This window comes from Anarhichas minor, unplaced genomic scaffold, assembly GCF_050575085.1.
Source record: "Anarhichas minor isolate MPS153535 unplaced genomic scaffold, ASM5057508v1 ptg000040l, whole genome shotgun sequence".
NCBI classification, from domain to species: Eukaryota; Metazoa; Chordata; class Actinopteri; order Perciformes; family Anarhichadidae; genus Anarhichas; species Anarhichas minor.
In genome coordinates this window covers 15808634-15822500 of record NW_027466486.1, presented here as the reverse complement: position 1 = coordinate 15822500, position 13867 = coordinate 15808634, and positions in this window count along the sequence as shown.

Here is a 13867-nt window from a genome sequence, read left to right as displayed (position 1 = left end):
CTGGTCAGCTGGTCCCAGGTCTGCTGGTGCTTTGTTATCGTACCACAGCCACGCCTCCACATGACTCCGGGCCAAAGTGGACCCCCGAGGACCAGGGGACGTGGAAAGTATTTTTAATTGGTCTTAAAGCAGCATGGCTGAAACTACAGCAGGAGTAACCTTAATGTTATGGCTTTCGAATAGCGCTAGCAGCTACATTTTTTCAGACAAATTACTGATGCAGAAGGCTCCGGTTGTAAACGCTGGTCGGACGTCAGTACACAATAGAACTTTGCTGCCTGCGAGGGGTTAATGCTAATAAGTTTAATGATATAGCCACACAGTATATCATGCATCAAAATGACTAGCCTGCCGTAATGTATCAAGCTAATGGTGTGCTTTTAACTAGTCACAGCCACAGATGGTCTTCCGCAGGTCGAAGTGCAGAAGTAAACACACCTGTATTTAACGGGCAGTTAATGATGAAACTGTTTCAGAAACATAAGAGGCTATTTTGAGCACTTCTCGGCTATACTGATCAAACTTTACATGTGTGGACGTGCACATGGTTTGCTGTTTCAAATAATATTATAGGACTGGGAATATTGGTATTCCCATATCTGGTGTGTACTGCATGTGGCAGGTTTTCTAATCGTGAGATGAGGTCATGTCATTTCATCACAAATAAATACATGCGTATGTTCGCTTCTTTAACTTTACCTGAGGAAGGCCATCTGTGGTTCAAATAGTTCCAGTCATACATCAAACAAAAGACCTCAGTTACTCGTTACTCAAATATTTTTTTTCAGTAAATACTTTTGTACTCTTACTGAAGTAGTTATTTTGATGAGTACTTTTACTTCTACTTGAGTATTTTATTTTTTTTGCAGTACATGAGTACACATTTTTGCTGTTCTACCCACCTCTGATGTATTGCTCATTAATAAATGAAATCAATTTTCCCAATCTGTGTTGATTTTATTTATTATATATTTACGTTAACATGCGTCACATAGTATTGCAGTGAAACAGGGGTCAATGTCCACTCGGTTGTCATGCAGCTGGAGGCGATTTAACAGAGTACACACATGTCATGTTAGTCTATTGTGCTCTAGATTATAAGTCTATCAATTTATACATTCACACGGTCAGTAATTAATTGCCAGCTGTCGTTTCTGCATGTCAGTTTAAACTGTGCTGCTTTTAGTCTGGATTAAGAACTTCTTCGTATTTGTGTGATATTATCTAATGATCCACGCACCGAGCTCTGATCGGTCAGTAGGTGGTGCTTTTATACGAGTCGATCTCTTATCTCGAGCATAACCTGTTCCAGACCAGGTTATGTGTTCAGCATAAGCTACCATGGTGATACCCCGGTAAGAAGTGAACCTCTGTCGTAGCACTGTAAACCCAGAGTTAACCCTGAAATGACCTCGCTGATCCCAAATCTTGCTTCGTAGCACAGTCCATCTTCTTTAGTCCTTCTCTTCCTGGCTTTTCTCTTGTCCGAGCCTCCTCATTCATTCAGGGCTACTTCCCTTCCTGGCCTCTCTGTGCATCAGCCATCTCTGCTATCAACATAACTGGCAGAATCAGAGGACAATTAACATCACGGCTGATGGCGGTTGTTGACTGTTGTCAGATTCACTCCATTATTCATGAAGGCAGAGGTCAGGAATTACTGTTAGACTAAGACTAATTATATGTTAGGTAGCAGAGAAGAAAGACCTGTTACCAAGGACAGAAGAGAGAGAGAGAGTCATAAGAGGAGAACGATGGGAGAGATGAATTGAGAAAAGAGTGATAAAGACTACTTCATAATTGAAGTAGTCTGAACTTTAAAGAAGACTCCTGGCAAGGACCGTGAGGAGGGAGAATACAGATCAAGGCAGTATTTTTAAAGACAGTCTGAGGGTTGCTGATTTGATCAATATTAAACTCTTGAATATGATTTGAGTATCTCACAGCAAAGGCATCAAATATGTGACTGTTAATTTAATAAGCGAAAACCTTTGCTGAATATGTTTTTCAACCACCGTTTTTTCCTTGATTGAAGATTAGATGACACCAACCTTGTTAAACCATAACTGTGATGATATCAACATGCAGCATTGCTGATGGAAAAGGACCAACATGTTTCTTTGTTTCCATTGTGAAAAAAGGGGAGATCAAATATTATTAAAGATGAGTATTGTTTAGAAAATTACGATACCATCACCAATACCAGTAACCTTAAAGTGATACCAATACACTCCTTCCTTTAATATCCATGTTGTGAATGGAAGCTGTGTGTGTGTTTCCTGTGCCTGTTGTCATTTCCAGGCCACCAAATACAGACTCTTTGTCACGCCCCTCAGTGTCTGATACCGACGCACAAGGCACCTTTATAGTGTCTGTATGATAAGAACCTCACTTTCATCATGACCCATCCATGACCCAGAAAATGCTCGGGGAGTGGGATGATGTGAAAGATTAACACAGTAACACGCAGTGTGGGAGGGAGGGAGGGGAGATGGAAGGATAAAAAACACACATGACTTTCAACCTGGCAACGGGTGTAACCGGTGTAACGTTACCTTTGTACCTTAGTTTATATACATATATTCAGCCCAAACATGATGTTTTTCCAAAGCTTTTAGTAGTTTTGTTTGAATTCACCACATGTTTACTGTGACCCTGTGCTAGGCTAACAACTACGTTAGAAGGTGAGCCCAAGGAAACAACTAAATTCAAAATTAATTTGCAGCTTTCTCTGTCCCCACCCCAACCAAGAGCCCTGCAGCAGCAGCTTTCTCCCTCTCTGCATCATTTGCCCGCCCCAAGACGCTTTTTTCCAGCAGAACAACATGTACCTGCTTGCAGCCTTTGAGGCAGGGACGTCTACAAGCAGGAACCACTTGCCAAACGTATACCCGGTTGCCGCCTCGGAGCTCTGGCCCTTCACGGAGGCGGCCTGTTTGGTACACTCCTTTAGAGTGCCATGGAGAGTGAGCAACTGAAGGGAACATCCGCACAACCGGTGTCAGGTTTTGGACACACAGCTTGGTGCGCTGACGCTGTTTTCAGCACCACGACCAGCACTGGCCCTTTCGGGGCAGCCTTACCGTGGGCTGTAGGGAAAGAATACTCAGTCCACACAGTGGCGCAGAAGGCTACAAGCTGACGGCAAACGATGTTAATAGATGCTCCACAGGTGTGTGCCTGCTTACGGAGCCCAGCTCAGTGTGGCACAGTCTCCACACATGAATATATGTATGTTGAGGCTGGTTTCAAGAGGCTACGCGTTACAATTCCTGCTGTGGTTAGGCCGCCTCCGCCTTGGTCCAGTTTGGCATAAAAGGCGAACGCTAGCTATCCCCCCTCACTGAAGTCAGACCTGGCATACTGGACAAAAACCCTGTGTTCCGTCGTTGGGGGTTCCCTTCAAAAGAGTGACTTCACACATACAGTACACAGTACACAGACGCTTCTCTCGTTGGATGGGGTGGAATGGGCTTCTCTCCAGTCTTGGGTGGAAAACGGAAGAATCCTCCATCCCATCACATAAACTGTCTAGAGCTGTCCAAGGTGCTGAAAGTGCACTTTGCTCCTCTGCTAAAAAACAGACATTTGAGAACAGACAATATGACAGAGGCAGTGTACATCCAGAGTCAGGGTGGCGTGCGCTCAGCACGGCTGCTAGAAATAGCCTGGACCCGTTTGCTATGTGTACATCCCAAGGGTACAGAGCCGCACAGCATCCGAACTGTGTCCCAAGGTCCCAAAACAGGTGTGTGAAGGTGGGTCTGTCCACTGCACTAGAGAATGCTCAATGTGCACTGTGGTTCTCCATGAACACAAGACCACCATCCCCAAGGAAATGATGAATTCCCTCACAGATAATGGTCCACAGTTCTCTTTTATGCATTTCCACCAGTTCCTCTGATCTGTTGCCATTTAGCATGCATTCAGGTGGAGAATCTAAAGGTCACTCTGTTGGCACCAGAACGCACAAGCGTGTCATGGCTCCAGAACATGGTTTAGCTGCAGGTGGGGAAACCATGGCATCTCCAACGTCGAGATGCACTGTTATAGCTGGACAGTGCAATCCTCCACTTCCCTGCGATAGGCCAGTGGCTGTGGGCCTGGCCACTGGACAAGAGTGCTTGGAAAGCTTATACCCCCTGCAGGGGTGTGCACTATCCAGGGCACTACATCCCCTTCTTCTACAGCGCTTTACGTGGGTAGAAGGTCTGCATTTCAGTGCTGGTGTGTAGAGAGAGGCTTGAATTCAATTCAAACATTGGTAGATATCAATGCGGCCGCATCAACAGGTAAAGCGTATTTCTTCCTGCCAAAAAGACTATGGAGAGCGATTGTTTTATGTGCATCCTTTAGTGACGTGCTTTTTGAAGGGAGTCAGACAACAGAAACCTATTGTGACCCACAGTGGGATTTATTGCTGGCGCTGCTCACTCTTGGAGGTCCCCCTTTTGAGCCGTTAGCCCATATCTCTCTGAAGATGCTATCTCTCAAGACGGCGCTCCTCCTAACCACGACATCGGCGGAAAGTGAATGGCCTACTCACGCTGTCCTGCCGTTGTATTAGAGAGGACAGATGCACAGCAACCTTACACGGTATGCGCTCACAAAGCACTCACAACGCATGGCTCTGTCAAAACAGCGCTTGTCTCACTGGCTGTGTGATGCTGTCGCATAAGCCTACAATGCAGCGGGACTGGAGACTCCACAGGGCGTCTGGCCACACTCAAACAGAGCTTTTTCCTCACCCATGGCTCTCCTCAGAGCGATGATAGTCCCAGACACCTACGCAGCGGCATCCTGGGCTTCTCCCTGCCCTATCGTATGTTTCTAATGAGATGTATCTGAATCCTCCCCGACTCATTCAGTGTTAAATGTGCTAGATGGCAGATAAAACGTTGCCAATCTGATACTTTTATGCACGTATCAAACGACGTGCCTCTAATCCGATCATCGCGGTCTAGCTGGGCTGCATGGAGACCATTAGGTACAGATCATACGTCCCCACTCTTCTGCAACAGCAGTGCTGTTTGAAGAGAGTGTAACATATTTTACTCCACGCAAGGCTGACATGGTGTTACCCAGAGTCAGTGCCTCCCTGCCTTATTCCACGTGAATCTATGGTTTGTGAACTGGTGTTTATTGGCAGCTTGTGGACCGTGGTGTTGCAGCGGGGCCTGGACTACATCAATGTACACAAAGCCCTTTTAGAAGGCAAAGCTGTTATACGTCGTCTCGCAAGTGGGGACATGAGAGACCCTTGAGAAAAAAAGTATCAAAACAAAGTACATTTACGCAGCCCTGCAAAATAAATGGTGACTATTCGCAGGACTAGTTGGTGCACTACTTTAGCTGGTGAGCAGATTTGACTATGAAATGTTTTTTAAATGCTGGTTGGTCTGAACCTTCAGGTGAGTACAGGGTTGGAAGATTGGGCATGCAAAGTGTCTGACGGATACCTTTGGCTATGATAGCTGTTCACATCCTACTAACACTTGATCCTTTTAATGTTGCAGATCTGAAAATATTCTTGTAAATTGTTTTTGAAAAAAGGTTGTTTAGGAAGCCACAGAGATCTGTACATGAATATTTGCTTCTTTCAGAACAGTACAAAACTAAATCACCAGGACTTTATACATGAACCCTAGTGTATACGAAATAGTATAATGATGACAAGACAACATGTGAATATTTGTTAATTATTCATCTTGCGAAGGCCAATTACTGACTGAATAGATTTTTAACAGGAGCCAGCTTCAGTGTAATGGTGCTGCAGTGGGTCTGTGGAGACCATCAGTTGTCTCTGTGCTCTCTAATGCAGAGCAGCCGTTACTTCTCTTCCTCTTCCATTCAGCAGCTCCTTGAAAGCTGTCGGCTGGTTGTGGTTTGGATGGGACATCTCCAGTTTGGCCACACTCGCCTCTCTCTGTGGCCAGCTTTTACAAGCTTTGGTTAAGCAGAACAGAGAAACAGAATGAATAAAAGGAGGAAATAAATAGATTTTAATTAATTGTCCATACAAAAAAACCTCAATTGTGGGTTGTTTTTTTTCATTTCTCCATTTCTCTCTGTTCAGCATCCCTTTAGGGAGTACTCAGTCGTCGGTCGACCAGCCAAGGCCGCGCAGAAACACACAGCATATGCCAATCCCACAACCCACCCTGCTTGATAAGGTCTCTCTCTCTCTCTGTTTCTCTCTGCCTCTCTATCTCTCTTGGCCACCCAGCAGTGGCATAGGGCTGGAATCTGCCACTCATTAAGGTGAACTGTGCCAAGGCCTGTGCTGCTCGCTGCCAAGGCTTTAGTGGCTGGGTGTGTGATGGGAAAATCAGTGAGTTCATGTGTGTGTGAGCTGGTTCCAGGGGTTTCCATGGAGGGGAGGTCATGGTGTGCATCCAGAGAGAAGGAAGAGGAGGAGGTGCAGGAGGGTGTAGACCCTTGGTTCACCTCCTCAACCTGGGTCTCTAGTGGCTCCAGTTGGGAGGGATAGAGGGACGGGGAGGAGGGTGAGTTGGCTGCTGTGTGTGTGTGTGTGTGTTTAGTCGACTGAATTGGCAAAACTAAATCTCAATATCAATCACAAGAGCGTTGTTACATTGCTGAGAATCAAAGTTCACCAGAGCAGCAACCAATGCTCGATGTCATCCATGTATGTTTGGCGATACGGCACAGGTACTGAGTAGTGCTTACCACCTTTGACTAACAGTGTCTGATTATGAGCCGCACCCTACATCTGGCTTTACATTTGGATCTCCTGATTTGGCAAAAGTAAAAAGTTGAGAGATACTCAGAGGAGGGAAAGCTGAAACAATACAATAAGTAACCGAAAAAGTAAAAGGGGTACATATTTGACTTAAAAAGAGGGTTTGAAGGCATTGTAGATGACTATAGCCCTGATTGTTATTTGAAGTGTTTCAAAGTACAGTTTCATGTCATGCTTGAACTGGTGAATATTGTGTTTCCCTTCAGACCATTTGCATTTATGGATATAAAACCTACCATCACAAATGAGAAGCTTTAAAATAAAGGCCACCTCTGTCCAGATCATTTCCCCATTATAAAGAAGAATATATCCTTTCTGTAAATTAATCTTTTAATCCCACACATTTAAAATGTTTGAATCAATCCAGAAAGATTTAACATAATTAAGAAGATCATGTAGAGTTTCTGTGCCAATATTACAGATATTGCTACTTTTCCTCAGGTGGTGGGACAGAGTAGGTGATCTCTGGGACCTACTGAAGAAAAACATACAAGTTCTACCCAATGTAAGGTGAAGCAACTTATATTTATTCAAGAAAACTATATGAGAAATACATGAAGGCCACTTCAGCTTCGCTTCACCCGTATGGCGCATGATGCTTGCATCAATATTTGTGAGAGCTAATGTTACCTTAACACTCACAAAAGTTTGCTGCATGGTCATGAGCTTTGGGTAGTAACCAAAAGAATGTGGCCGAAATAAGCTCGGGTAGCCTTAGAGACAGGATAAAGAGCTCAGACGTCCGGAGGGAGCTCGGAGTATAGGGCCGCTGCTCCTTAGCGCTGGAAGAGGCTAGCTGAGGTGCTCATTCACATCCAAAAGGGCCTGCTGAGATGATTCGGGCACTTTTGTTTTTTGTGGAGCAATGGCTGCTACTTTTGTACGGAAGAGTGAGTTGATGCGGAGTGGGAGCCAGTGGGATTGTGACGTGAATGGCTTTACGGCGCAAAATTGCAATGCATGTTAAACTAGAAGTCTAAAAGTCACATGAATTCCCTTTCACATGAAATACAGAATTCACTGTTTTTGCCTGTTTTTCTAAACACTTCCTCACGATGTCACTGATGATGTCAACTTTTGGCCATAGATGGACTTACTTCTGCACTTTACTCTGCTGCCCACCTTGCAGTGAACGCTGCTCCTGTTGTATAAATCCACCATGGTAATGTACATTATTGTCTGCACAGTCAAAGATGGAAAGGAGAGGATGTTGCTATGATCACAGGTTTATGTGTCTGCGTTACTTCATTAGAATGTTGGAATATATTTGTGTACAGAGACCTTGCACTGTGTGTGTGTGTGTGTGTGTGCGTGTGCTTGTGTGTGTGAGAGCGGTGGGAGGTATTGCATGGCGAGCTTTAAGTGTGTCAGTGGGGTGCACGGCAGATGAAATAGTCCGACTTCATCATGACACACCAGATTCCCTTTTCAAAAGACGCTGAGCCTCCACATGAATATTTCATTCTGTGATATCTGGGCCAATTAGGTGCTCATACACACCCACACCTTACACTCATCTGTCATATTTAGGACACACGCACACACATATATATTTTTTTTGCCCAACATAACTGTCTGTTCTTTTATTCCTGTTGAAACCTTTTATAGTGTAATGATTGCAACCCGACATACTGTGTCGTGTAATGTATGGAAGTGTTTATCCGCTGTAAGAACAGCAGGGACTCAAACAGCAGATCTGGGAAATTATAAAGAATTTTATTGAGTCAATATTTATAGTCAAATTGTTTTACAGAACTACAAGAAATATTGGCTAATTTCTGTAAAAAACATTTCCTTTCAACAATTGACAGTGAAATGCATTGAATTGAGTGCATTTATGTGCAGCACAAAGAAGGGAAAATAACTAGAGATATCTTAAAGCCAGCATACAAATCTGGAAATAAAATAAAATCCATTACTACGCACACCCACATTTACTCACAAAAGCATGTCGAGTATTCTTCCTATAAATGTAACACATACCATGTTACCTTCAAAGATGTTTTGTATCTCTCACGTGTACATTTTCAAATAAAAAGCTGAATATTCAATGTAATAATAATGTAAAACGCCCATCCTGTTTGGTGAAATATTATGTTTTCTGTACATCCTTTATGACTCTGTGATTCATAGTAATTATGCTTCTTTAGCATTTGTCATTTTATAGTGTAATTTAATCAACACATGTATTAACAGTGACACATCATATTATAAAGTGAAGCCAGTATTGAGGCCATATTCCACCAGGACATTAATAGATCTAAGGTTCTCTTTATGTCGACACAGTCTTTAAATGTTATACGTAAGTAAAAGCAGAGGAGAGCAAAAAGTCATGAATCTTTAAAAAAAAAGAAGTGATTACAAGCAGTGCTAATTTATGGAGTGGGATATATATTCTTTTAATTAGCAGCATTGCTTTCTCCGGGAAAAAAAGTGATTGTGAATTAAGTGCACATCTATGTGTGTTCATGAATAAACAGTAGCAGAAACTAGATTCAATGTACAAATATACTGCGGACATTTTGCATGGTGTCTCTTAGTTTGAAAGCATGTATTATATGCTAATGTTCTTTTAAATACTTTTCATTACACTCGCACTGAACATGATGCAGGAGACGGGTTAGCTGCATTGTGCAGATGTATAGGCATGTGTTTGCGGTATTCCTATTAGGAAGCAGCTTTGTTCGGAGACTTTGTTCATATTGCAGTTTCAAATACAAATGTACTGAGTTGAGATTGGTGTGATCATTTGGTAAAGAGAACATCTCATGCAGAAAATGGAGATTGCCCAACAGGCGTTGATCTCTGGTTAATGACCTCTTATCTCCGGGAAAATACCAGGAATCAGTGAAAAAATTGGAAAAAGATCAAAAACATTCACATGTGACGCGAGAAACCATTTTTGAACAGTGATGGGTTATGATATTCAGTCTACAGTACGTATATTATTGCAGCCAATACTTTAAACGACATTTAAGTGACAATTGCAAGTGTCAAATATATTTTTTAGAGATTTTAGAGATCTCAGAAAATGTGGCTTTCACGGGGTTTCAAGTGTCAATACATTGTTCACACTGAAAACTGGCATTTTATTGCCTACACTTACAGTTCTTTATATTTAAGTTGATTTTCTCACACGTTCAAAAGTGAAAACATAATCTACACTTTGGTCAAACACTTAAAAGGACACTGGCAAAGCACCAAGATACTTTCATAAACATCAGACAACACATTACGTTATACTGTAATCACAGCACTTTGAGGTACTCATCAAAAATGTAAACTCTCACGCTGAATTGTTCTATTACAACCTTCATGTAGAACCATAATTGAAAATGCCACTTATGTCATGTTTGATTATATTAAAGTTTGGTAAGATTACAACGGAAAAGAGAAGCCTTGGCCTCATCTCTAAAACTAGTTGTCACTTTCCACCTTCTGCCACTGCCAGTAACGTTACAAGTTGTACCTCTTTTGGCTTTGGGATATCAGCTCAGCTCTGCTCAGCTCAGCCCTGTCTCCCAATAAAACTGAGTGTTCTTAGTGATCTCTTTCATGAATAGATAACAGACTCATGTCTCAGAAATAATATGGTGATCATTTGCTGGTGTAAAAAAAAGCCACATGTTAGCGTTTTCATACATTATATGATGCAAAAATGTCTTTAAAATACATACAATCTGATTTATTGTCTTAAGTCTGTGCTGAAATTCTTTTTTGCTGGACTGTCAGAGGTGCAGGTTTATGAGTCTACACCGTAATGATGGAGGCAATTGTCAATCTTTCATTTTGGTCTACTTTATAAGGGAGTTGAAAACAGGTAGTCGTCAAATTGCAATACAAAGCCAAAAATCATCCAAGTCCATATGCAGATTTCCCAGCAGGCCCTGTACGCTTTCACTCTTTCCAACCAAAATTACACCTTTGTCCCCCCCCACCCCGCATCCCTACTCCACCATTTCACTCTTATCTGCTTGCCTCATATCTCCAAATCCCTTTTTATTGGGATTTATCGAGGCTTTTATCACTTTTCATATAAAAAGGATGGGGAGTATTTCCCCTCCTTTTAGCAATGTTGCCCATTTACGGCAGAGAATTGGCGCAATTTCCGATCTCTCTACTTTTCTTTCCTGACAGTCACATTAGCATGTCATTACTGGGGCTTTCTCTGCCCTCCCAATGGATCTGAAGCTCCAAGGACCAAGCACTGGAGAGACAAAGGGCACCAGCTGCACCCACTTCTCCTCATCCATCTCTTTATCCCTCCCTCTCTCCTCATCCCTCTTTTTCTCTTCATTCCATGCTTGGCCTGACTTGGCGACATCCTGACATTATGGATAGGTTTTGACTTGGCCAGCAGCCGAGACTCTGGCGATTGTGGCATCTTGTTGTTTTTCATTTACATCCAAGCCTTTAATTTCATTTTTTTTTTTATGTGAGATGATACGTCAACAATATATGTGATTAGGCTCATTCAGCTGTAAGAGCGAGTGGTATTTAATCGCTGATAATATGGGGTTTTAATTGGCAAGGCTCAGAATGGGCTAGCCGACCTCCCAAGCTCTGTAATCACTGGGTTTGTCTGCTAGAACAGGTTTATATGTCAAGGACCTTCAAACAGATATGTCAGGCCACACAGGAATGTTTGAGGCATGTCTCAGCGAGGCCATAGTGAATACAATTTCACTGAATCCCTAGATGACACTGATTACCCCTGAAACTACCCTCATGGCAGCCTGGTCTCACTCCCAGAGTGTCAAATACAGACGTTTAGGCAGTGTCCCTCTGCATCTTGATACCAGTGCACAAAGCACCCTTTAGCGTCCGTCTTATACGCACCAGGCTTTCAACTACCTCCCATGTAAACCCATCTGTGCCATTATTAGATGAAAAAAATGTGATTTGGGCAGGAAGGAGGGAGGGGTGGTGGATGGGTGAAAAAAAAACACAGTGCTTTTACTCAGGGGACTGGCATTTGTTTAAACGTTAATCATTGACTCCTGATGCCTCTGAACACTTTTCAAGGACATCAGATATCTCTAAATTCCTCTCTAGAACCCTAACCAAGGACCTTCAAAATGACTTGTTCATTGCAGGTCCACCAACAAGTCCTGAAACACTTTCAAGACGTAGAGGGCTCTACTCCTACAAAGCCTTCAGAGACCACTTGGAGCTTTTGTGAAACAAATCCTATTGGAGAACTCTCGAAGACCCTCTTCATTGGTTACTGGAAGAATTTTAAGAGCCCCTGTAGGTCTCTGATTGTACTTAAGAACTCTGCTAGTTCTTGTTGAATGATCTTAACATCTACAAGTACGTCAGTGAGTCCTGAAACCCTTATAGGGATCACTGTACTCTTCTCCTAGGATCATTTGTAACGCCCTAAAAGACCTCTGCTGGCCTAAGAGATTCAAGTCAACTCTCAAAGATCCCTGAAGAATCTTCAAAAACCCTTTGAGATTCTATTCAAGTATCTCAAACTCTTGTAAGTTCCTCCCTGAACACTTGTGTATGATCATACCTAGATGTCTTTGAAATCCATATGAACCTGGCCCCCAGAACCTCTTTAAAAAACCCGGATTGCATCAAGGACCCCTTGAACAGCGAAGCCAATTTAAAAACTATTATGTCAAAAGATTTAAAGAAAAAGGGAATTCAGGAGGCAGGAGCAAGTGACAGCTTTACTCGCCGACAGAGTCTGACAACTTGATCATCATTCATGTCTTTCATCATTCCAACAGGACTAAGCCCCGTTGTTAAAACCCGCCAGTCCACCGCTGGACCGGTTTAGAGCTCAGAAAAAAATCCCTCCCTTCTTAACCAGTCTGACCAGTCACATCCTCGTGTATGAATATGTCACATAGCAAATCCTAGGACAGGGGGGGCCTTTATAATCAACTTTTTAATCCTTAATCCCTAATGTGTCCAATCCTGTAACCTGGCTGACCTGCCATGTTAGAGGAGGTTGAAGAGATCAGTGTTAAAGTTAGATGTTCTTTAAGAAATTCACGTTCTTCTCTGTCAGGCTGAAGCTTCCTTTGTGTGCTACATGTCAGTCCTCTGCTTCATTAGAAGCTCTGCTGGGTACTACATTACACTTACCTGTCACTTCATTTCATTTTTTTATTCATGACAACTGCTTGATATTTGACCCAAACTTAATTATTTCGCTTAACTTCCCCGTTTGATGTTTGATCCCACTGCTGCAGGTATGAAGATTTAATGATTGGAAAACCAACAGATCCATTTAAATATGTTTTATTTTCTTCGGACCTTATTACCTAACATACAGCAGATGATTGAAGTTGTGACCTATCCCTTCGACCCAAACTGAGATTGCATGTTTGATGAAGATGACAGCATTACAGAATGACCATAAAGTCTCGTAAACACCTAATAAAAACATAGTTAATGTTCATTTTATATTGGGGAAAAAATCTTAAATTTGTAAAAAGTAATTCACAAAGAAATGTACAGAACTATTAGCTTTGCAAGTAGACTCCAGGTGGTACCATCAGGCAGAATGTATAGGGTGCCAACCCACCGGAACTATTGGGTTGGTGGATCATTTGTGTCTTCTAGTATTGCACTGTTGAACAGAACCTCTGTGTGAGGATGCTGCACCTTGTGACTGCAGGGACTTGCCACTCAAAATGGCTGCTTAGCCATTAAGCTCATTTTCCCAGGACCCTTCAATTTTTCAACTTAAGTGGGAAATTTCTCTCAACTTTGCAGCAGCAAGACCTGCTCTGCATATCATCTCCTTGGCTCTCAGGTATAGCCTACCAAACGTACAGACTCTGGTGGGATCAGTACCCAAAGCTAACCCAGAGTAGACAAGTTTATCGCCAGTGTTTAGGTGCCAAAGTCTACCAGCTGACTTTTCCAGCAACAAGGAGCAACAATCAAACTAGCACCGAGCTGCTAACTCAAAGAGCATTAAGGACTGGAGCGTCCGGTTCTCCCTCAATTGAAACCAGGATTGCATCTTTTGACATCAGTACCTACACTTTTTTAAGCCTAGCTCCTCTACCACCGACGGAATCACCAGCTAACACAGGAATGCCTTTTGCTCCATGGACTTGGTAATGTAACTGGGCCTAT